Source organism: Neodiprion lecontei, chromosome 6, assembly GCF_021901455.1.
Source record: "Neodiprion lecontei isolate iyNeoLeco1 chromosome 6, iyNeoLeco1.1, whole genome shotgun sequence".
Classification (NCBI taxonomy): domain Eukaryota; kingdom Metazoa; phylum Arthropoda; class Insecta; order Hymenoptera; family Diprionidae; genus Neodiprion; species Neodiprion lecontei.
The window spans coordinates 8,610,689-8,635,929 of record NC_060265.1 but is presented as its reverse complement, the minus strand read 5'-3'; the positions used below and the strand labels follow the sequence as shown (position 1 = coordinate 8,635,929).

Here is a 25,241-nt window from a genome sequence, read left to right as displayed (position 1 = left end):
CAAAGAATTAATTAGGCTATTCTAATTTTAGGTTATCGTTTCACCGATGATTCGTTACATTTCCTTTATTTTCGTATGTGACACGATTCGCGTACGAAAAAAAAATTCCAAATCGCGATTGCCTGTCGATAAATGATAAAAAAAAAAAAAAAAAAAAAAAAAATCGTCTCATGAATCTGGAATCTTAGACGAGTTTATTTTACTTGTAAAAAACGATAATTACGAGAGCAGCAAACGAGAAACAACGCTGTTCAAAGTTTTCTTTTTCTTTCTTTCTTCACAGACACATCTGTATTACGATGTACACAATGTCAAGTTATATAAATAAATATACAGACAGAGCTGCCATTTTAAGTAATTATAAATCCACCGAGTTTAAGCACAGTCGTCAAATTTATTCGCAATCGACTAAAATGACCGAAAAAATACGTCAGAAAAAAATAACGAAATCCGAACAAATAAACGCAACACATGTACACGAATAACAACAAAATATTTTCATAACTTATTTAACGTCTGTATAAACAGTAATGTAACATTTTTTTTTTATAATTCAACATCATCGGCAGCACTCGATAAATTGATTGTCATATTTTTATTTTCACGCAGAATTATTATTTATATGTATAATCAAAGCCACTTCTGATTTACGAATTTATGTATATTTTGCCGTAACAACTTTTTCTTTCTTTCAAATTTTACCGACAATAATTTGATCTTTCCGATATTTAAATGGACGGTGGAAGGAATTAAGTTAACATTGCAAAAACAAACACCAAGAGTAACAATTCAACTGCGCGAATAACGTTCGCGTTAAAATTATCCCGTCGAATCATTGTCATAGATTTATTTATACACCTATCATCGTGTGACAACATGTATACACACACACACACACAGGTATTGCACATGTCTGTATATTTTAGCAACAAAACCAACAACTTGTACGCGTTCGTATATACGCGTCATTCGGAAATAAGAGAGGCTATAATAATAGGTACGACGCAAAGAAGAGAAGAGTTCGATAACACCGTAAGGCTGAATTCCACGTGCAACCCTGAAAGTTCGTTCGAACATTTGATTAGAGGTCAGAACAACGGTCGAATGGTTCATGGCCCAATCAAAGAATAAAACAACATACACACGCGATTCCGAGATCTTTTTCGGATAAAGGATTTAGATCCCATCCGATAACGATTCGACTTTATTCGCCTGTCGCGACGAGGAACAACAAAGTAAAATTGACGACTAAATGGACACGGAAGCAAGTCTACGTATACATGCACATATAATGTGAATATTGAGATGAAATGGTGGTAATCAAAAATTGAACGCGCAATTTTTATTGCTATTACAATTTCAAGACTCGATGCTGCGTGGTTCACTTAAACGGGTTTCTCACCATTAGAGGGTCCAAAGAATTCGGAGCAAATAGTATTTTTTTATTCATCTTTTTGTCAATTCCTCTGAGAAACTTTCCAGGTTGAACACAAAAACTTGTCGACAATTTATATTCAGAGACAAATATCTCACAATCAGTATTTTCCGTTTCTCATAAAATATCCTATCTATGTATCTATAAATATAACTATCAACAACCATCAACTATCTCTCTCTCTCTCTCTCTCGTCATTGCACGCGCGCAGAAAAAACGACGTGTATAAATAATAATAAAAAAAAAAAAAAAGAAGTCACAAAAACCGAGAGCAATAGTAAAAAAGATACAGAGGAATAGTATACAGACGGAAATGGGAAAATAAATGGAAAAAAATAACGAAATCCGGAGAGGCGCCGAGAATTTGGATATATTTATTTTCATTCCGCTTTCGTTCTCTTCTCCTCCGTTTCATTCCTTCCGATTGCGTTGCGCACATCGCCGCCTCGATCCGAATAATATATATCCAGAATCTCGAGATTCGATAAGAGTTTCTCGAGAATATCAACGGAATGAGGGAAACTTGGCGAGTGATTTTTTTTTCAACGAGATGATTATATTCAAACCAGCGTCAAATTATTGTATAATTTACGTTATGGAGGGGGGGGGATTGAAATCGAACATTTATCGTTAATCATTAAAATATTAACGTTCCTAACTTCAGTCTCATGACTAAAATTCGTCCGTCTCTCCCCTTCTCTCGATTTTCCACCCACTCTACTTCCGCCCCTTTCGTCGCCACCGCGTCATTTTCCGCGATTCGATGTTTATACACATTCCCAATATCAATTCTCGTCTGTTGTCACGAATCGCAAACAGTGAGTTAGTTACAGATTATATGTATGGAATACAGAAACTCGCAGCAAAGCTTGCACGATCGGTAAAGATTACTTCTTCTCGATATGAATTATTCCGCAAAGGAGAACAAACAAAAAAATTATTTCAATATTCAAAAAACGACAACAAACACCATTATTATTACACACTTGATGTATGACGCTGAAAGTAGCAATTAATAGTGAGAAAGGTTCCAGGATACGACCTAACGATGAAACTTGGCAGGATTATGCGGAATATGTTTCGGAAAGTGAGCGTATAAATAAATTCACTGCCTTGATGGGGGGAAATAAATAAAAATTACGTATGAAAATAAGAGATTGAAAGAAGATCCAAACTGTTATTTATTTTTATTTATTTTTTCTTTTTTTTTGTAAATCATATCTTTACGTTCATTTTTCTTCTTTTCTCACTAAACACACACACACACACACACCTAGTAACGCTATTATTTTGAGCTAGAATTTTGTAACTGAGCGTGAAAGCCTGACGGTGTCCAAAAATACAAACAGTTGTGTACATTCCGTACCAAGTCCCAGCGGTGTTTAGTATACGTGTATATACTGTATATATAGAGGACAACAAAACATGTACGTGACATAAGTTGGAAGGATGGGTCGACGACACGAGTCAATAGTCATTACGTACGTACAATAACCTTTTTACTACGTTACGACGCCGAGGCTGATGATGATGACGATGACGATGACGATGACGATGCGTACCTTATAATACCTCCGGCAGTTTTTTTTTTTTTTTCTAATTTTTATCTAATCTTTTTCCTATTCTATTACCGAGAAATTGGAGAAGTTGAAGCAGAATTTCTTTCAAGGAGAAAAATCATTCTTTTCAGAATAAAACACACTTGACAAATTCAAGTGGAAGAAATATTCATCAACGATTTCAATGTTCGTATATAAAGGAGAAAAAAAAAAAAAAAAACAACTCACTTTATTGACGAATAGATTCTAACACACAGTGGATACACTATTTTTTGCCTGTTACCCGAACCTCTCGACCGATGGAAAAAAAATTGTTGTAGTACGCGTGTCGGAAGACAATAATTTGAAATGTTAAATCTAGGAGACTCATTGTTGAAAAGGGTTATAAACATATTATCAAACTCTTCGATCCGACGACGATTAAACGAGAATTCAATAAAGAATAAAACTGATTGCGAGTGTAAGCTGAGACATTGGACTAGATCAAACAACATTATTCCTTTTCAATAGATTGTATAATTTCTGCAAGGCGATATTCGACGATCGTTTTCTTACTTTCTTTCTCTATCGTTATTAAACATATATTAAAGAAAATAAAAAAAAAAAAACAAGATCCCGGGAATTGGCGTTTATCGTTATTCGCTCATTAATGCGTACGATGACACGAGAAATGTATGTATAAAAAAAAGTATTCAATTTAACCGCCCGAAATTCGATGATATTGAAGTTGGTAACGTTATCGTAACGATTCGTGCCGAGAAAAAAACCGTTATTTCGCCATTTTGGAACTGTTTGAAATTCGGTAAAGCGTAATAAAACGAAACATGCTCACATTTAGCAAACCGTGTTCCTTCAAAATTATTATAAAAGCAAGAAAACAGTAATTTTTTCCCCAATCTTTCGTTACGACAACGTTACCAACTTCAACCTCTTGATATACCAACAATAAAAAAAACAAAAACATTTTTCTAGCAAAGCGTCGCTAATTTACGAATTATCGTTAACAGACTAAATTGGAATCAGAGTCAAGTTATCGAAAAATCGTCACATCGTCCAGTTTACAGAGTTTCAAACAACTCAAAATTCAACGATAACCTTTTCGCATATTCTAAACAACTTTTCCTGTCAGCTGAATAGTTTGCACAAAAAAAAAAAAAAAGAAGAAAAAGATTTTCCGCTAATCACATCGATATTCGGAAGAAAAAATGCATCGTTTAAATCGAACCGACAAATTCCAACATCGCTTCAAACGACAAAAACAAAGAGTATAAAATTTCGATTCGGTCCAATGTTGACGTTTCTTTCGACGTCACTGTGAAAAAACGGGGAAAGAGGTTTCAACTAATCGCCTCGCGTCTCTCGAACTTGGTCACCAAAGTTTTTCAAAGTTTTTCTTCTCACACGCAAGCGAGCAATAATACACACATGTATTTACATATTTAATATAACATCCATCTTACATATAAGAGAATCATCTCTGTCCTATGCCGGCTTGTTGTCATTGAGAAGAGACGAACAGAGAGAAAACACACGTGTTACACTGATCGATTTAGTACTCACCGTATATACGAGGATAATCCGTAGCCAGAGAACAAAGGGACAACAGAATCGCACAAAACCCAGTGGATATTTCGTAGAGACGATACAGAGCTGCAAGCCAGCCGTTTATAGCCAAATTTATATATATATTCGTAATGTAATATTGTAGGACACTTTTGCAAGACGACGCAGTTTATTTTGTCTCCTTTTTAAAATTCAATAATATTAATATTAGTATATTATTGTTATTATTATTATTATATTTGGAATTTTATTCTCTCCTCGAGCCACTCGGAGGGGGAACCAACAAACTGTTTACACACTGGATTTTAAATAACTCACGGAAAAACACACACTGGTGAAAGAATTTAACAACAAGAACAACAACAAACAACAACAACAATAATAATAATGATGATGATGATGATGATGATGATAATAACAACAACTCCTTCTCACAAAATTTCTAATATCCCTCCTCTTTGATTCGTAGTAGTAGCGGTAGTTTTTTTTTTTTTTTTTTTTCGTATTTGCTTTTTCTTTAAAAATTATTTATCTTTATTTCGTCGTGAATAATTAAGCTTCCGGTCGTTATTAAGAGAAACAAAAAATCTTTTCTCCAATTTTTCGTCGGTTTCGCGCACCTTTTTTTCTTTTTTGTTTTTTTTTTTTTATTGTATTATCTTAGGCACACAACAACAACAACAACAATATTTAACTTTCCTCGTCACAGGTTAGGAAAGAAAGAAAGAAAGAAAGAACGAATTCCGTTCAACGTTCTCACTCGGAGTCCGAAATAAAAATCGATTACACAGAATGAACGAACAACGAGAGTCTCTCGCACACAAACTCAGGTTTAATCCTCCCGGCCGGCGATTTTGTCAACGAAAGTGGCAGAACGAACGATGGCTTCGCGACGTTTCTTCAAACTGCGTTTTCTTGTATAACGTTCTCTCCTCCTCGTCCACCTTCTCCGTTTATTAGCCGGAACGATAAATGATGCCGTAACAGCCAACGAACGTAACCTTCTCTCCTCGGTCGATGTTCGTTATTAAACGATGCACAAATAAGTACAAACGCACCGTAATTTTTTTCCCGGCAGCCGTGACGGGAAGAAGGCCGCGGGGATCTCGTCGAGTTTTGGTGAAAGAAAGAAAATAATAGAAACAAACGAGGAAGAAAAACAAAAAAAACGCACGGAAGAGGTTAATTAAAACAAATAATAAGAATTGGATGTATGTATAAAATGAAAAAGAAACAACAAGCGTAGAAGACGACGAAGGAATGACGAAGCGTGGCGCGGTTGGCCGAGGTTAAAACTGGACAAACGACGATCGACACACCGCACACAGGATACTCCGGAAAAAAAAAAAAAAAAGAACGACGTAAAACGGTCCGTCAGTTGTCGATGACGATGGCGGGATATTCAGTCACTTTCACGTGGTGTAAAATTAATATCTTTTTCTTTAAACATCCAGTTTATCGCTCCGAAAATAAATCCCCGAAACGTAACGGGGGGAGGGGGGTTTATATTATCGTCGGACACTTCGAAATTTTCTGTGTGTATCTGTGTGTTAAGGGGGGGGGGGAGGGGGAACAAAAAAATATTCCCCGTCGAGAGCTGTAACGACGACAGTCTTTATTTATTTATTTATCTTTCTTCGTTCTGTCGGTTTTTTTTTTTGTTTTCAAAGAGCCGAGGAGGAGCGCGCGGAGGAAACTAGTCGAACGCTTATTCTACCGCTGCTGCTTCTGCTTCTGCTGCTGCTGCTGCTGCTTCTACTTCTACTTATGCTCATGTCTATCCTCTCGTGTGTATATCTATCGTCCCGTACCGTGGATAACGTGCGAACGATACCGCGGTCTGTTGGTAACTGAGTAAGCCTCGGACGAAACACGTTTAGCGCCGCCGGCCCGGCCTGAGGAGAGGGGGAATGCCGCGCCGGCGACAAATGGTGGGGGAACGGCAAAGGGCGAAGTGGCGAGAAGGAGGGAGAGAGGGGGGGGAGGAACCAACGAGCCGAACCGCTTTGCCCCGCGCATTTCCCCTACTCGCCCCTCCCTGCCGCTAAGCGTGGCGTCGCCTCCTCCTCCCCCCCGCCAACCGGCCGACGCGAGACTCGGGACGTCTACGCGCTCCCTGCATCTTTGTTCTCTCCCCGACTCGATCTCTCTCGCTCTCTCTGTCTCTCTCACTCTCTCTCTCGCTCTCTCTCTCTCTCTCTTTCTCTCACGTTTCACTCTTTCTCTCGCCCTCTCCGTCTGTACGCCTGTCTGCTAACCTTCTACACTCTTCCTGCAGGCGTTTGTCTCTCGACTATATCCTCGAGGACGCTTATTATACACACGCTCCTCGAGCCGCTACTACTCCTGGCACCTTCTCCTGCCCCGATAGTCCTGGGTCTGTTTCCGTTGCTGATAGACGATGTTGCCGTCGGTGATGCTTTCGCCCCCCCCCCCCCCCCTGCCGCTACTTCGTCCGAAGAACGGAAGGAAAAAAATAAATAAATAAAAATAAATACACCTGAAATTGCGTATTTTCGATACTACGATTCTTTTTTAAAACCGTTTTGGAGGGGGAATTTTTGTTAGTCTTGCGATACATTCGGTATTTCTAACAGATTTTTGAGAGCTTAAACCGCCATATTGAATTTATGGTTTAAGTAGGAAAATATCATAGCATAGACAGCAAATTCTTGTAAACAGAGTTGTGGAGATTCTACAAATCTAGTTATTACCATTTTTGGTCTAATGTTCGAAATGGGCGAATTTGTTGACGATAAGAAATTCCTTCTTAAATTCAAGATGGCGGCCGAAGCTGATGCAGAATCTGTTCGAGATTCTGGATTTAAAATACCCATGACCCCCCCCATCCCTGACATTCCGCAACAAGTACAAAAAAAAGAAACGGTATAACAAGTATCAATTTCGGAGCAGCTGATGTCGCAACGACTTTTTAATGAGAATTCGCAATTTCCAATTACGTATTGATCTGTCTGTATTATAATTGAGAGTTGCCACTTGTCAATGCAGGAAACCTGGGAAATCGCGAAGAGACAGGTATTTTTATTCCGCCTGGAAGAATCGTGGAAAGTCGAGGGAACTTTGCGTGCAATTTATAGAAAAACTAAAGCTTTTATATCGAAATACTTGCATTCAAACCTGCGCAGTATATAATTCCTGATTTAGTTTTGAGTGGAAGATGAAAAATTTACGTTTGAAGACGAAGTAAAGAGACTTGAATAAATTTGTTTTATTCATTATTCGCTTTTTATAATAGTTATATAATAGTAATACTTAAAGGTACCCTCTGTGAATTTTTTCAGATTCTTTAATATACTCGTTTCGGGAACAGTTTTTTTTTAACCCTTATATCATGAAAGATCGAAGTCGGGTAAAAAACTTTAATACAGAAAAGTTTTATTCTTACATGAATTATTCAATGCGATATATGTTATATTTTTGATGGCGTCAGAACGTTATATTCAGTGAAGAAAAAAAAATGGAAATTACTTTTTTTTCCTCCGATGCGACACTTTTAATTTCGCTGTGAATTTTACAGGGCTTTTGATAGTGTATTAGGAACGTATGAAAAAATTTGCATCGTGAAAGTCGAATTCTTTTCGAGTTGAAAAAATATTTTATTGAGAAAGGTGAATTAAGGTACATCTGAGTTCCTCTTTTCCATGAACTATTACAGGTATATATATTTGGAAAATTAGAATTGTGTTAAAATTAGCCAAAATTAGTGGCAACTCTGAATTACTTTATGTTTACTCATACGCAGAGTTCTTTTTTCTTCTTTCCGTTGTTTCATAATTAAAAAAAAAATAAACAAAAAAATACATCATCCAAAATTCAAATAAACCATCGTCCTTATTTTATCATGGATTTTGGTGATTACTTATCCGAAAATGTATTGCAAACGACTCGGCTGTTCTTCTAAAATTTGATTAGTGACGTTTCCATGTGTACAACCCTGAATAAATATTTTGATGAATCTATGTTTTCGTTTCAATTTCACCAACATGACCAAAGATACGAATTTAAAGTATGGGCGAAAACGAGTTTGTAAAACTGAAATATAAATTAGCTAAAAATTAGAATTTCGCTTGAAATATTTTATAATTTGACGATGAGTTGAAATATATTCATAGGAAAAGTTGCTCACAAGACATGCTCTCTCTCTCTCTCTCTCTCTCGAAGGTTGATTCTGTATAAACAAAACAGCTTATATACTTTTACCGAGGTTTGTAAACAAGGAATATTACGTATCTCTTCACTGCATTACAGAACAAACCCTGCCGTTTGACTCTGAATCACGCGGCAGGAATACGGTAGTTGGTATAAGTTGGAATAAATTGCGGCTAGAAAAATTGCAAAATTACAATATTCACGTATGATAAAGTTGCATTCGACGAATATTTATCGGTTATAGAAAATTCCGTACTTCGTCATCCACAGGTTAGCTTCCCTCACTCGAGTTTCGCACTCACGTTGTTATAACGTACGCGTAGTAAGATTCTTCAGAGTTTGTTTGTTTGTTTGTTTACTCATTCATTTATTTATTCTTCCGTTAGCCATTGGTCATCATTTACAAAGGCACGAGTACACGAGTAGAGGTTACAAGCATGTTGACACTGCCATATTTAGACTTGGCCCAACTAATCGTGCGAGTTTCTTAAATTCGTTTCTCATTTTCTAATCCCGCACCCGCATAAGAGCGTTTCTTCGATGGGTAAAATTGTAATATACGGACACAAGCGTGAAGCATTTATTTGATTTATCACCCCGCAAGTGACAGTTTCGAAAATTACCGATGAACTGACTCAAGATAAATAATTGAGGAATAACGACCGACCCCAACGAACCGGGTCAATTTATTATTTACGATCAAGTTTTATCGCAATCGTACAGATATTTAAGGCGTGGACAGCTTGATGGAATTCCACAAATTACGTTACACGAACCGAAAATAAAACATCAACATAACATTACTTAAAGATATTGCGTAATCATCCATAAATTTTTTCCCTATTTTTAATTCTAAAAAATTTTACGCACCGTGAAGTGCTCCGATCCATTCTACGTGAACATTAGTTTTTCATTTAAATATTACCCTTAAATTGTATATTTAAACACTTGTTTCAAAGTGTAATATCATTTTAGAGCCTTGTTGGATAAAGTATTTATGAAAAATCGATCAGACCCTTTCACGTTGTACAACATTTTGTAGAATATATATATTGCATATACATATACAATTACATTTACGCTTATAGCTGTGGCGACGTTATTGTAATATCGCTGCTATTCCACCCGGGGGTTCAATTTCGAAATAGGAATTAACCCCCCGCTGTTCGCGAGGTACTTTGATGTCGGGGTGAGGCTGCAGGCTGACTTTTTAACCTACATACCCGCAGCTACGCCTTCGTTACATCTAGGTAGACGTATCTACGTGTAAAACTTAACTTAAACTTGCGAGTTTCACTTCCTTTTTGGTTACAAGTTGTAATCAGCTCATATTCGGCAGAATTCCGAAACAATGTTATCCGCACTTCACTGACCTTCGATATTTCAGATAAGCATACATGTAAACATACATGACACTTTGTCGGGTAACCTAGGTTTGAAGTTGGTCAAAACTTTCCAGGACATAATATTTACCATCGTCGCGAGCCCCTTGTTCTTGCAATTTATTTATGTAAAAACATTAACTGAATCCCTTGTCTCAAATCGGTGCAATCGTAAATCGGAATGAAAGATTTTATGTCTAAATTTGACAAATGTTATCGGAAGTAGTGTGATTAATCCTAGAACGGCAACGGGATAGTGAAAAAACATCCCACAGGAATTTAAATTTCCCGCCGCAAGCGAACAGCTTACCTTATTCGAATCGAGACACATCAATTTTTGTTTCCCCATTTTTTTCTGAACTCACGCAAAAATTTTTTGATCCACGTTCTTTTCTTTATTAAAAAACGAGGAAAATCAGACCCTGTAGAAGTTTGGGGTTATTTTTCATCCCCCCGGTTGCTGGAATGAGTAGAAATACAAAAAAAAAAAATTACGTTGTCGTTCTAGGGTTAATTTCGTGGATTTTTCACAAGACGACGCGGAGACTTTAGTGAACTAGAAAGCTACGTGAAAATTTCCAAAAGTGCCTCTGTTTTCACATTTTTATTACTCTGTTCCGTTCGGGGTTTCTAGTGTTACGTTCTTACAGATTTTCATGACCGAAGGTCTCGAGACCCTTGAAGCCCTCGAGCTTGCCGGAGAGTTTGCGCGGCGTTAAAACAGTTTCTCCATTAATAGTAGCTACTGGAGGGGCTACCGCAACTTGGGGTAAGAACTACCGGCGAACAGGGGAGGCATTGGTGAGAGAGAAAAGATCAAACGTCTACAGGGTGTTCCATTTTGAATTAACGAGAAGCGGTAAAAACGACACCTCCGAAACGCACCCCGGATCTTAAAAATACAATCAATCATCTCGCGTATGGTTTTGAAAAGTTTGCGAATTTGAAAAGAGACGCCAAAAGCCGACTTCACTTTTGCCTATCTCTTCGTCGCGATAATTTCGTTATCTATATATATGTATTTCTCTTTTCAAATTCGCAAACTTTATATATATTTATATATATATATATATATGAGCGAAATTGGTATTTTATGTAATTCCCACAATCCTCTATTCGAAATTAATTTGTACAGCCGAGGGATGCTTGCAGAGCTGATCAAACAAGTCCATTCGATATTGATGACAATGTTACGAATATTGCCTTTTTAGATTTTCCCGAATCGTAATTAACTCTCTTAAAACTCCGAAATTCCAAAAAATTGGCTATTTGGATCGTTGAATCGTGAACGCGACACCGTGTATGCGACGAAAGAGGGAATTCAGTTGCTGCATTTCAGTCGGGGAAAACTCGACTGCAGTGGCTCGGCTGAATTAAAACTGGAATAGGTACCTACGCCGAGAAAACTCCAGGTTTTTTTTCCCTCTCTCTCTCTCTCTCTCTCTCTCTCTCTCGACGCTCCCGCGTTACTTCAGAGTACAACGAGTAGCTATATACATAGCTATGCCGCAGTACTTAATACTGATTGTGAATACTCGTGCTCGGTGCGTCTGATCCTGCTGGGTATAAACTGTGGGGTGTATTACACAGAGTTGTATAACTTTTTGAGCTGGGTGAAACGTAACGCGCAAGCTCAGACTTTCAAAGCGTAATTTACGTGACTCAGACTGAAAAAAATTTCATTCCATGTAGTTACTAGAAAGTTTTAGTAGAATTAATATCGTTGTAATAATGGTCTAAATATACCGTTCGACTTGTTTTACTATAAATACCTGTTTACAGTATAATTGTTATACTAGCCAATATTATCATTTTCATTTACACCTGTTAAGGGGTAACACCACTGTAGGATTTTGAAAAAACGGTTTTTTTTCTTTTTTTTTTATAAACAATACCTTAAGGCTATAACAACAATATCCAGTTGATCCTCTGGTAAAAATATTTTTTTAAATATTCAATTCTCGATTTGACGCAGTGTCTCGATGCACTAAAATTTTAAACACATTTGTCTGGAAACCACTTTTTTCAAACTGGGAGGAGAGATTACTTGAACACAGTTGCAGGGATCGATTTGAAATATTAACAGCAGCTTCGCAATTCCATTCTCTGTAAAAGTACGTAGTTATTTTTTTCTGTTTAATGTAAACTTTTTTTTTCGTAAGAAACTTATTGATTATTTTTTGGTCGAAAATCCATTCATTTCTTTAGTGGACTATTTCTACGAAATTTGATGAAAAAAGCAATGTATTTTACAATTTTTTGCACGTTCTTCCCGTGAGGGAGTTTTATAAAACGGCGATTTTAAAGATTGGCTCTGTCACCGCCACTTTGCATCAGAATGATAATAAAAAATATTGTTTTCGTACTTCAATATGTGTTGAATAAACTCACTGAAAAGAAATCCTATTCCGTTTTCCGTACTCCGAAAATAAACCTTCAAAGTTAGGCCTTTCTTCGGCCGCTTCGAGGTAGACTTATTTCTTAAACATAACACATTTTCATTTTGTACCCAGAACTATGTTTTTCGCTTATGTTAAGATAGAAATGAAAACAGCCGAGGACCGTCTAGAAACCGGAACTCGGAATTTGTCTTGGTGTAAAATAACAGTTTGGGATGGCGTGAGTTTGTTTAATGTTTTAACCGGTTTACGATATCCTTAATTAGGGTGTCCTGGATTTAGTTATTTATTTATTTTTTCTTTTGACACCAATGTAAACGTTGATTTTTCACGTACGAAGAATATCCTAAACAAAGATGAATTTTGTAGTTCTAATCGGCAAGGTGTCTCGCGCTTTCATTTTCCACTAAAACAACGTTTGAAATATATATTTTTTTCTGCCCTTCGGTTTGACACAACTGTCAAAGTTCAAAGTGAGACGTTTTATGAGTATTAAAATTGCTCGATGTTCGTAACCGATTGAATATCCGAGTGGTTATGGAAATCAATTACGTGTTTCGTTTGTCAAATAATATTTATGATATTGATGAAGAATAGAGAGAGAAAAGAGAGAAAATTTTAGTTTTCTTTTCAATCACTCCGTAATGAATCCACTCCAAAAATGTTATCACTAAAAAATTAAACTTTTGATAATATTTCGGGAATTTTCCGACCGTTCAAAAATATTTTAACTGACCAAACAACTGTTCGGAATAGAAAATACTGTTTCTGAGAATTGTTTGAATATCTTAAAAAAGGTTCTCTTCAAAATAGCTAAGCAATTAAATAAAAATTGTGAAGAAATTCAGGGTAATGTTTCAGAGTTGATACAATTGCAGAAATTTTTTGAAATAAAGTTAAAAATGGCGAGGGTCGGACGTTCGTTAGTTTCTCATGGAATTTCCCATATGTATGTATGTAATTACACGCACAACCACCATATGTGACACAAAGCATCTCGTACGCCGCGACCATAACGCGCAGGTATGATGTAGAAGAGGTGCGGAGAACAGGTACTGTTGCTTTTTTTCCGAAGGTTACTTTTCCCTCCTTCCGTTTTTGTTCCTTCTTTTTCGATCGCTACGCGCGTATCGGCTTTTGTGAGATCGAGATGCGGTTACTAACCGAGCAAAGGAATAAGGGATCCGAGGCAGGTTGCTGCCAGACACACATCGGCCTGCCTCCGAGTCTCGAACCTTTCGAGCTCATCTTTCCCTGATGGTTTCTCAACAGCTGGTTCTTGTCCCTTAACTTCAGCCTCCCTAACAGTTGAAATTATTTTCTCGAAGCCTCGAACTTCGAGCCTGACGTTGTGTCACGAAAACCTCAAAGTTCCGAGAGTATCGATAAGGAATTGAAACGTTTTTATTCTTCTCTCCAAACTCTAGGCAATCGATCGTTGCTTTTATTTGAATCGTCAAAATCGTCGCCAACTTTTTGCAGAATTTTAAAAACTTGCACCGTGGAAGAGGAGGAAATTTAAACAGATTTTTTTGATTTCACAGAATTACGACACTGACTATATAGCCACGTTTTCGACATCTAATTAAAAATTTGTCGAATAAAATTGAAAGCTTCAGAGACTTCTATGATCAAAATCAGTAAGCTGATTAGCTTTAAAACCGCTGAATATTCAATCGGAAAGATTGCGTTTTTGAGAGAATTATTAAAAAGTAACAGAACTTGAATATCCCGGTCTTTTATAAATATTCGTTTGTTCTGTAAAACAGGCGCGAGTAAAAAATCAGAAAAACTGGAGTACTTATTTTCAATAGGCGGTTCAATTGATTCAATCCGAGTTTCAAGCTTGTGCGTAATGTACACCTTAATTTCTTACGTTATAAACGATGCAATTGTGAATGTTGCAGAGTTGCTGACTTGGAATTATCCTTACCCGACAGTTCTGGGTTGGTGTAATTAAATTATTTTATTCATTCCCGCGTTAAAACTCGCCCGGGAGAAAATCGAACTCGATAGATTTTGATTTTAATAGCCAGCCTTCAGACCTGAGTTACTTCATTGCCTGTACTTCGCAAGTCTGCGCAGAGCTCAAGTCCAACGTGTTTCTGCATATACAGAGTCGTGCGTATAGTGATTTATATCCTTGAATAACCGGCGGATTTTCATCAATCAGAATTACTCGCTCGCGTTGGTATCAGGTGCGCGGGATTCAAGCTGGAAATAATAAACTTTCGGTCTTAGTCAAGTCTTGTCTCAATCGCGGCGATGAGATAAAGTCGGGTATAAAGCGAGAAAATTAACGTCTTAAAATCCGACGTCCGCGTCAGTTAGGTTGGTGATTTTTTACCCCACGACCAAACAAGTTTCAACTATTAAACAAAGTCTGGTATTTTATGCCGTACAATTTGAAACTTCTGTAGATATTTCAGGCTCGATCCGAGGCTTGGGAATTTTTATGGTCAACTTTTTTTTTCGAATAATCATAGTACAAAATACGGGATGGGGGAGAAAAAATACCGGTGAAAATAAACCTTGGATATTTGCGATTAATTTAACTTTGATGAAAATATCTTTGACCAATTTTTTTTCTGCATCGATACGCTCGAAGCCTTTGCTGGAAAAATCGTTGAAAAAATTGTGCTTTATTTTTCAAATCCCTCCATACAATTACGAGCACGACGAGCGAGCAGCGGCACACGGACTGACTCCGTGAATGGGATGCCTGATAAAGAACGACCTAATTACGCAACCCCGAGGCTTGAACCACGCTCCGGGCGATTAATAGCGCTGCGTGATCCGAGATCCCTACACCGTTCCCAAAATTGCAAATTTACAGAATTACGCCGGAACGTGGATCATCAATTTCGTCAGTCAATAATCTGGGTTTATTTAGGAAATTGAGAATCGTGAAAAAAAAACCTTTAAAAAATGTTCAATAATGTTATTTTGCCAGTAATGGTAAAACGACTGAAACTGCATTCTTACCATGAAACAGAAATGAATTTGAGCAAATTTTAACAACACAAGCTAAGATGTCAACGATTTGATAAAAGAGTTTATAAGTAAGTAAGTAGAACGATAAAAATTATTAAATTCCGGTGTTTTTCATCAGCTTATAATATGTTTGGATTCGTTTTACTCGCTGACAAGATCGTCAAAAATTGTCTGAGCAACATTCGGGTAATTTTAACAAATGTAATCGCTGACGAGCATCATTTTTAACGTACCTTTGCAAATCCATCTCTATATAATCCGAATATAACCGCTAGTAAAATTTTCTTCAATCGATCTCTAGAGATCTCTATGGTGATGAAAATAATTCCAAAAACATTGCTTTCGGATGAAAAATACCAGAGTTCACTCGTTTCTAACGTTAGAATTGTAAAATCGTTTCTCAAATTCTTGATACCTCAATTTTTGTCATTTGAATTTTCTAAAATTCATTTCCGTCGCCTGTATATAACACAGCATTTTTTTTTCGTTTGCGTTTACCATCATTGCTGTGAATTTCTTTAAGCAATTCTTTCTCTTCTCCTAACTTCTGATTCAGTCTGATTTATCCTTAATGAAGTCAGCGCGTTAGATTACTCAAGAACAACACAGAGTCCACATTTAAAACAATGAAATTATAAGAAGCCCTTGCGTTTGCGAGCAAGTCTTATGTATTTTTCATTTTGGAATTCGCATTAGGCCGAAGGGCAGCAAGTTGGTGGAAAATTTCCAAGAATCATTTCTCTGAACAAGCAAACACGGACTTTCCACGCCGTTAAGGTTTCTCGAAGTCTCGCACAGCGCAGGTACTCGATTATCCTTCGAGGAGGATCAGGTATGTATCTTCCTCGACGAGCGGCTGATCCCGAAAAACCGGGCCTCAACGGACGTCCCAATTTCGTTTGCCTTCAGCCGGGTGAAGTCCCCGTTTTCCCGCACCTACCGCACGGCCTCGAAGGCATCGGACCAGGATCAAGTCCTCAGGGAGTCGTTTTACCCGCCATGAAGCCTTCCCGGGACGGAAGGCGAAGAAACATCGAAGAAGTTTCAAGGAAGAAAAATGCCGAGTGTTCGAGTGGCCGAAGCGCGTTGTCTACGGAAAGAAAGAAACTCGGTGTGGCGAGTGGTCGCATTTAAAAAAAATTCTGATTAACCGAGTCAGAGATTTCTTCATTATTTCAAAAGATTTTCATTTGAAAAGATGAAATTACAAATGCAGACGTGTTGAAAGATGTTGAAAAAATTCATATGAGCCAAAAATTCTATACATTTATAGGTTGCGTAAAATTCTATACAGCTACAAATGAAAAATTTTATACGAGCGTAAATCGAAAATGAAAAAAATTTCGAGATATTGAATTAGACACTGAAATGGTAATGTAGTTAAAAAAGATTTGAATTGATTTTAAAACATTTGAAATGTTTCAAATAATTTTCTGGTCATTCGAATACCGTATGCATCAAATTTCGAAAGGTTTCACGGAGTATCGAAAAAAATCGTGATAACAAAGCAATTTCAAAGGGTTTTGAATCAATGATGAGCAGCGTTCAGCAGGCTTCAAGGTTACAGTTCATCAGGAAATACATACTTGATGATAGAATAAAAAATTACACACAAATATCGTGTTATCGATTCGATGACAGTTGAATAGATTCGGAAAAATGAATTGTTGGAAGCAACTATACTCTATTCTAGTTGCATGTAATAAACATACTACTATACAAACAGTTTATACGTTATACATGAAATATGTTTATTCGAATGACTAAACCTTGTTATTTCGAAAAATGATAATGTTTAGTCGGCAGAAAGAAATTCTTATCCTGCGAAATAAAAAGTTGTTTTACTTTTAGTAAAATCTATTCACCGTGAGTAAATTTTCATCAGATTCACATACAACCGATGCAGACGTTCAGCCTCCTCCAGCACTCCAATCTTCGAGGTGCGCAATAACGCGAATTTCAAATCCCATCGCAACCAAAGTGTGTGCAAATAACGCAGCTAGCATACAACGGAGGCGTTGATTCTCAGAGCGGTTGTTTCAGGAGGTTGTGAAAACGTCGAGACCTGAACCGTGGGTCCGACCTGCGGCGAGACGGAATTTCGAGATGACGCTTAATTTGTGCTTGCTCGGAAAAATAGAGAGAAAGAGAGAAGGTAGGAAGAAGGAAGGCGGTCGAGTCGTTGTAACTTAAAAGATAAACCGAAACTGGCAACTGGCTGCAACGCGACCGGCATTAATCTTCCCCAAGCTACTCCCGAAGGGGATGTCGGCGTATACTTTCCTCCCAGGGTAGGTTCCGCAGCTTCCGGCTCCTTAAGAGACGACACCGCCTCCCGGATCGCCGATGGTTTCGCATCCTGGTAAACAGAGTCATGCTGCAGGGAAGTGGCCGGAAGAAGGGAACTTTTCTACCCCGACTAGCGACTTGGGAAACTTTTGGCAAATCGTTGTGTTATCGACGACGGTTATGACGGAGACCACCGATCGATTCGCGGGGTTTTCCCGTTTCATGACCGAAAGTATAATTTACTACCCTAATTTACGGTTAATTTTTTGCATATATGCAACAACCGATTCTTTTCAATTCTTCTGGTACCTACTACGGATATATTATATATATCTTAGCACTAACAGGTAAGCAATAAAGTTTCTCACACTCCTGTAAACCTCAATTTTGTAACGGGCTATGTGTTTTGACTTTAGGACTTCGCAATAATTTGCTAATGAACAATCAATGTGCGAGAAACTAGGTTTTGTTTTCTTTAGAAAAAATCGGTTTTAAAGACAATTTTTGTTGGATTAAAGCGAAATTTCCGTATACCTAGGCTTTTGCGGTTGTTGATTACGAATCCGGTATGAAAATATTTAAATTCAGAATAGTGAACGACAAGTTCAAAGTTTCAAGATTTTGCATTAAAAAAATAATCACTCTATTTTATAAGAGTGATCGAACATATTCTTGATGTTTCTTTTTTTTTAAACTTGTTGTTTCCTTGAAAAAAAATCAGTCATATGTCCGATAATACAGGCCAACAAAGACAGATCGTGAAAACAGATTATACTTTCCCGAAGGATCTTGATGCGCGGAATCTGAATCTGATATCAATGAAGATGGCCGCCACATTGGATCCGCCATTTCAACTTCTCAGTTCTGACTGCCGAATCAGTGACCTCAAAAATCCCCTCATATTGATTTTTGTGTAAATTGAACGAAAAAAATCGAATTTAGTAAGAAATGGTCGCCACTTTGGATCCGCCATTTTGAACTTTTTACTTTTGACTGCAGAATCGTAATCAGATTTTTCTGTTTCATGCAAATGAAAAATGTGCCTCTAAGAGGGTTAATTATCGAACTGATATCCTGTAGGATCACCTTTCGGTGAAATTATTAAACTGTTTAAAATTGACGGAGGCATCGGATAGACTATATGTATAGCATAAGGGTGTAATTCAATTGAGAATGACCAACCGACATAGGAGTCGGTGCAGTCCGCGGTGCGGAACAGCCTGAAAGCGACACTGCAATTGACCAGCTGACTTGACAGCTGACCATAATATCGAATTGCCATGCAGGAACATATTTCGTAGTATCGCGACGTGTGACGAGGGTGGGGAGAGCGGTTATTTCGTGAGGTAGTAAACCCAGAAGTAGGTATACGAACCATAATTTTCGCCTCTTTCTTCACTCTCGTACCTACCATACCTACCTCTCACAACGAAGGGTGAACTGGCAAATTGGCGGCACTGCTAATGCCTCTCGAGTATCGAGCTTTTGTGTGGCTTTTGACTAAACACACTCACGGTATCAGAAACGTGAGGAATCGACGCATTCGATGTGGAAAAGAGGTCTTGTACCAGACGACCACGATTGACGCTACCTGCAGTTTCTGTTTCAAGTCGTTGCGGGTTTGACGATGGTACGACAACCATGTTGGAGACAAAATGCCTCGTTCAAAGCTCAAGAATGTCCGTCTGCACTGCGGAGAGAGTCGAGTTTAATAAAATGACAATGTCTGTGGGGTCTGTAGGCATGACCGGCTGTAAAGTACAGGGGAGTGCCCTAATTAGTATACCGTTGGAATTGACGAAGGGTGTGTTTGTATCCGGTAATAATCGCATGACGATTCCGTGAATCAAACAGTTGATCGCGTGACATTTTCTATGCCTAGTGGGGGGAAAAAAAATGTAAGGTGAGATATTCTCGCAGGGTTACAGATCCAGCAGTCTTTTACCGAAGAATGTGCAGGTTTGACGGTTGAATTTGAACTAGTACAACAGGCATCACGCTTCTCGGGTCGTCTAAAACGTGAAGGTGCGCCACACGCGTGGTAAATTTGTCAACCAGCTGGTAAAATACGTCGTTAGAAGACACGGAGAGCTGGTGTGGAAAAAAAGACACACAAATATTCCGGCACCTACGGGTGTCAAATAAATTCACCGAGTCTGCGGCAGGACTGCGGAAGCAGGTCGAACCTTCGAGGCATCCATGGAAATCCCACGGAAATCCTTGAATCCTTAAATCCGACCTTACCTCGCTCCGAGGTTCAGGCTCGTTTACAGTTCGTCTTATACCTGCTCGATCCAGGAAATCCAGTGTTCAAAGAGCACTGCAAAGGAAGGTGAACTGCCGGTGAATCGCTAATGGCGTTTTACTTTTACTCGCGCGTTTGAAAGCCCATCAAGCATCACCTCGATTGCTTACGTGCATCGTCGCGACGATTGCCGGTCGTTCATTTTCTAGGTTCGGATGTAAACGACACGCTTTGTTTTTTACTTTCACCTGTCAACGACTATTCTCACACAGCTTATACTCGTACATCTTAGCTTGACTTCGTAACGCGAGATGATGAATCGGACGATCCAGCGAAAATTTGCCACGAGTGTTCAGATCGCTGTATGTAGATTTAAGTTCTATGCTTGGTTCAGAAGAGCAGATTTCTCAAACATTAGCGACCGACTGGTTCAAAGTCCGTCGGGTATGGTCGACCCCGAGTTGGGCACCAGAAACAAGAGATTCAAAGTCCGTTCACGGTCAGTTATGGATTCAAAGAACTGTCCAAAATTCGAAAGCTGTACCGTTTCACAGTTTTATCATCCACTGTGAAAGTATTGCTTGTGCGCTTCCACAGCCGTATAATTCATGGAAGAAAATAAAAAGACGTGGAAAATCTGGCGAAAAAGGTCTGCTAGTCAGCTCTTTCTGGTAAAAAAAAATTTTTGAGTCATCGAGGATATCTTTCGAGACGGTTGGGATGGTCGGCAGTAAATATCGGAGCCCGGTTTTAGTTGACCTCGGGTCAGGCACACTGGTCGGATGCCCTCCTAAATATTGCTTCGAAAGGTCCACCGATCGACCGATGAAATATTTGAAAACCTCGAGATAGGGCGGCATCTGCTTCGGAAAAATCGACCCACTGGATACCAGAACAGGGGTCAGCCTCAATTTTTCAAATTCTTGAACGGTCAACATGTCCGAACGTCCATAATGACCTGGAAGTCAGACTTCAGAACGACAATAAGATCAGGTCTTGCACTGCTCAAAGAACTGGTTGGCAATCATTGATGGACATAGGATTCTCGAACCAGTTCATCCAACGGATGTCACAAGGATTTCCATAGCCGAGTCGTCTCAATCCTCCGCCTCTTGAAGAGGCAGAGCCTCAGAGGCTGTCAAACATCTCGCTTCTGTAAATTCACCGCTTCGGATTTAACGCCGGTCTATTTCACTGCAGTGTTTCTCAGCCAATCCCTGTAACCGATTGTCCGAATAAAGTTCAAACGAGATCGATATTCGCGATATCTCTAGGAATTTGCATTAAAAAAACAAGGAAGATTCTGAGGAAATTGTAACTGTATTTGGGGGTTCTTACGTTCAAAGAATATTCGCTGTTACGCAAGTTTTGTTGCGGTAAAATAAAAAGCCAACCGATCCTGATGAATTAATGAAACCAACCGAATGTTCAACTGAAAAAGAAAAGCGTTCGGTGCGCATATTTACACTTTTTACCATTTCTTCGAGCGCGCTTTGACTTGGCTGCCTTTAAGAATGGGGTTAGCCGAAATTCAACGGTGTATATATTGATTCGACCTTGGATCAGGAAACAACATCAAAATCCGGCGAAGACGTTGAAAGAAGGTAGCTTCCGGAAAGCAATTGGCGAAAAGTTATCCCTCCAGAAGTATCGGTTGAGTGCCTCTGGCCGGTGGCTTAAGATGCTCCGGGTAAGGCCGGAATATATTTGGACCTTTTGGACGGCCGTGTGTTCAGGGAGTGTTTTGGGACGTTTTAGATTCCTGGAGGTCGAGCCGTTCGAGCGTATACAAATACAATATTTATCTAACTGTCGCGGAATGCCCTATATACTAGTTAGACGGATAGACGAGGAACGGGAAGACCGCACACGCACGCTAATCGGAAGACGGACGTTTGCCTCCATTTCGAACCCTGTTTCATCGCCACCGTGGACAAATTGCGGGCCGATTACACGAGATGACAAATTAATGGCCTAGGCTCTCGGAGCACCGTCGTTCCAAAATTGATTCCGTTCGCCATTGTGCCGTTCGTATCAGGCAACCAAAGTGGCTTTCTGCATCAGTGTATTTCATCCAACGCATCGCAGCGTCCCATTTTTGTCGCGATTCATGCCTTCGCGTTGGTTTCACGACTTTCCCGAGATGACGAATGAAACGATCTCCGTGGATGGAAATCTTTATCAGCGACGTTTTTCGCCACGCGTTTCCTATCTTTCGACCAAGTGATATCGTGTCGAATCTTTGTTTTTACACACGCTCTCGACTCTTTCTATGCGTGACACAAGCGATTGACTCCACGAATGGATTAATGTGGGCGAGGCTGATTGCGCCGTCGAGTTGGCTGCGAACCCAGCCACTTGGGGTGAAACGAATCCTTTCATTGATTTGCTCGATTGATCAGATAGAATGAGGATTTCATGGTTCACAGTGGAGAGGTAGAACAGCCATTTGGAATGCGAATATGCTTGTGATTTTGCGTCGAGAAGGAGAACCAGTTATTTATTTTCCCTTCAACACTCGAACACGGATCAGCGACGCTGATTGGAAAATGTTTCGCTCGTCATTTCGAAACGTGAAAAATACTTGAGAGTAAAAGTTTGGACCATGTTCGAAGCCTTGCAGCGTTGTCGATGGGTATACCTTTTGATGTTGCACCGAGACCGCGAATCGAAAGTGAAGGTGAATCCGGCGAAATTCTTCTCTCACTAGCAGTTCCCGTTGAATCTTCGGCTCTCGCCGCGGAGCTTTTCTAAATATCGAATAAGGTGTTGGCCGCGGGGGTTCTGGTGAACTTTTGTGGGCTGATCCTAGTTCCATTAACGTCAGACATGAAGCAATACATCAATATTTACCCGCGGCACACAAATGGTTATAGGGCGTTAGAAAATCCGGGATCAAATCAATTCCGGCGCTGCAGCGCAGCACCGGAGGGATCAGGAATGGAATTCCCCGGAGATCCTGCGGCATTGGGAGGAGGGGGGGATCGGAGCCTGTACGCAAGATCCAGCTGTTGGCACGCTATTCAAAACTCGTGTAGGTATAAAAGTACGTTGACCGTAATTAATTGGCTATGCCCGACGTCGCCCCATCGATAAAATAGACGCTTAGGTAAACCTGAACGCAGAACCTCGTCCAACGGCCGAAGGACCTCCTGTCGTCATCCGGAGATCTAAATTCCAAATCAATAATATCGTTCGGGCTGCGGCCGAGAATCGGCGGCTCTACGCCTCTAAACTTGTATAATTCCGTTCCCGCTCTCACAACCGCAGTTGGACTTGATTTGAATAACAATTACCAAACTATGAAGGTCGTGGGTATAATAACCTACGCAGATCAGATATCTCGGTGGAAGTTATTCGTATTACAGTCGAAATTTTTTCGGAAATTCCGTATCCTGGGATTAGAATTGCGGCATGAAGGTGAAGACCCGGAATATTTCCATCGTTTGGAATTCTGACCACGTAAAAACCTCCTCACCTACAGGATCGAGGATGCTGTGAATATTTTTTTTTCTTCTTTTTCTTTTTTTTCACATACTGTGTACTATAGTACACGTATAATGTTGTAATGTCGTTTGTGGAAATAACCCAGAGTAAAGCTATCAACGTCATACGCGTTAATCGGAGTACAAAGATTATCCAATTTTCTCTGAAACTTTCTCTGTATATTGCTGATTACATATATACAAATATCGAACTATATTACATACAGCTAAGAAAAGATCGAATTCAGGTAATTAGAAATTTGTTTTTTTTTTGTTGTTCCTTTATTGTTTACGAAAACTTCCACTTTTCGGATCGGGATGCAAATCAACGTACGAATAGTATAACAGAATTTTAAAATGCGTAGATAATCAAAATATCAATTAGTCAAAACGTAGAGATATAAAGATATAGAAATCCGAAATACGGAACCGCCAAAATTTCGACTTGGATTTCTATACTTTAACTTTTCTACATTCTTACTTTTCCTATATACTTGAACGTATTACATATTCAAAATTTTATTGAAAAAGACTTTGATCCATACACCTACCAACAACTCTGCATTTCTACCTCCGCCCCAACTTCTCATACTTCGATCAACCTTTGACGAGAATTTTCATAGGAAACTTGTAAGAACCCTCAAATTCCAAACGGAAAAAAATTAATTCTCCCGACGCCCGGATAAACCGGCCCTGGTGTTTAACAGTTCGACCGGTGGGTTTGGGCTCCGGGCACCTGCTCAGTTCGGTTGGCCTCGACCGGGGAAACATTGCAGCAGCAGCAGCAGCAGGGCAAGGCGTGCATAGACCGGCGCTGTTTCGTTCCGGACAAGCAGACACGGCCACAGGGGGAGAATCCTGGAAGGGGGCGGGGGTGAAAGGGGGGTCAGGATGAAGAAACCATGGCAGCTGCCGGCAGCAATGAGGAGAAATAGTCAGCTGTTAGACAGGACGGCACACGCCGCCGTCAAAGAGACAAGGCGATGCTGCTTTTTAGGGGATGGAGAGGGTGGATCGCGGCGTGAGTATCGATTATGGGGAGGCTTTCAACCCGCCGAAGGAATTTCAGTTCATCCTCAAGTTTCACGAGCTTTTGGACTCGGTTCGGACTTCGTTCGAATCCGGGTCGACTAGCGGAGGTAGAACTTGTCCGAGTCGTTTGTACCTGTCTTGAAATATCTTCAAATTTTTCGTTCACGGTGTTTATATTTCGATACGATAAGTTATTGATGATTTCTTAATTAGACGTTGAAGTGATTTAACACTCAATTTCGTCAACGCTAAATTGGAATACGGTTTTCTTCGTGTCCAATCAAAGTGTCCAAGTATTTAATGATCGATAACAAATACGAAATTTTGAGTTTTCGATGATATTGGTTAAATTTTGAAATGATCAGTTTCTGGAAATTGTCGTAACTGTAAAAAATAGTGTAATTTGATTGTGAGCAAACAGAATTTCGAACTTCTTTCATTTTGAGGATGAGATTGTCCTCTGACCACGCCAGGTTTCGATTTTTCGAACGATCGAGCAAGGGATGCGCGAACATGACGGTAATCAAGAGTTTTAGGCGAGTGCAAAATGAATCAACGAGGTTCGATATTGATTTCCGTCATAATTTGTCCAAGGCATGAAAATCCGCCCTTCCCTTTTGGTCTAAGAGCGCATAAACTTGCCACCCTACTACCAGTTGAATCCTTAAGATTCTTCGCTACTGGATCT

The 25,241-nt window shown here is 39.3% G+C and overlaps 1 protein-coding gene across 2 annotated transcripts in view; it reads right to left on the bottom strand.

Moving 5' to 3' along the window:
• The window catches only part of LOC107218459 (brain tumor protein), a 157,907-nt gene that overhangs the window by 53,844 nt on the left and 78,822 nt on the right, over positions 1-25,241 (bottom strand). The window contains exon 1 of one of the 2 annotated variants that reach the window (XM_046742925.1): positions 4,555-6,387. The exons of the other annotated variant lie outside the window; for it this stretch is intronic. The gene's annotated coding sequence lies outside the window, so the exon portion shown is untranslated. Of the gene's footprint in view, positions 1-4,554; positions 6,388-25,241 lie in introns of those variants that run through there. 2 annotated transcript variants of the gene reach the window in all.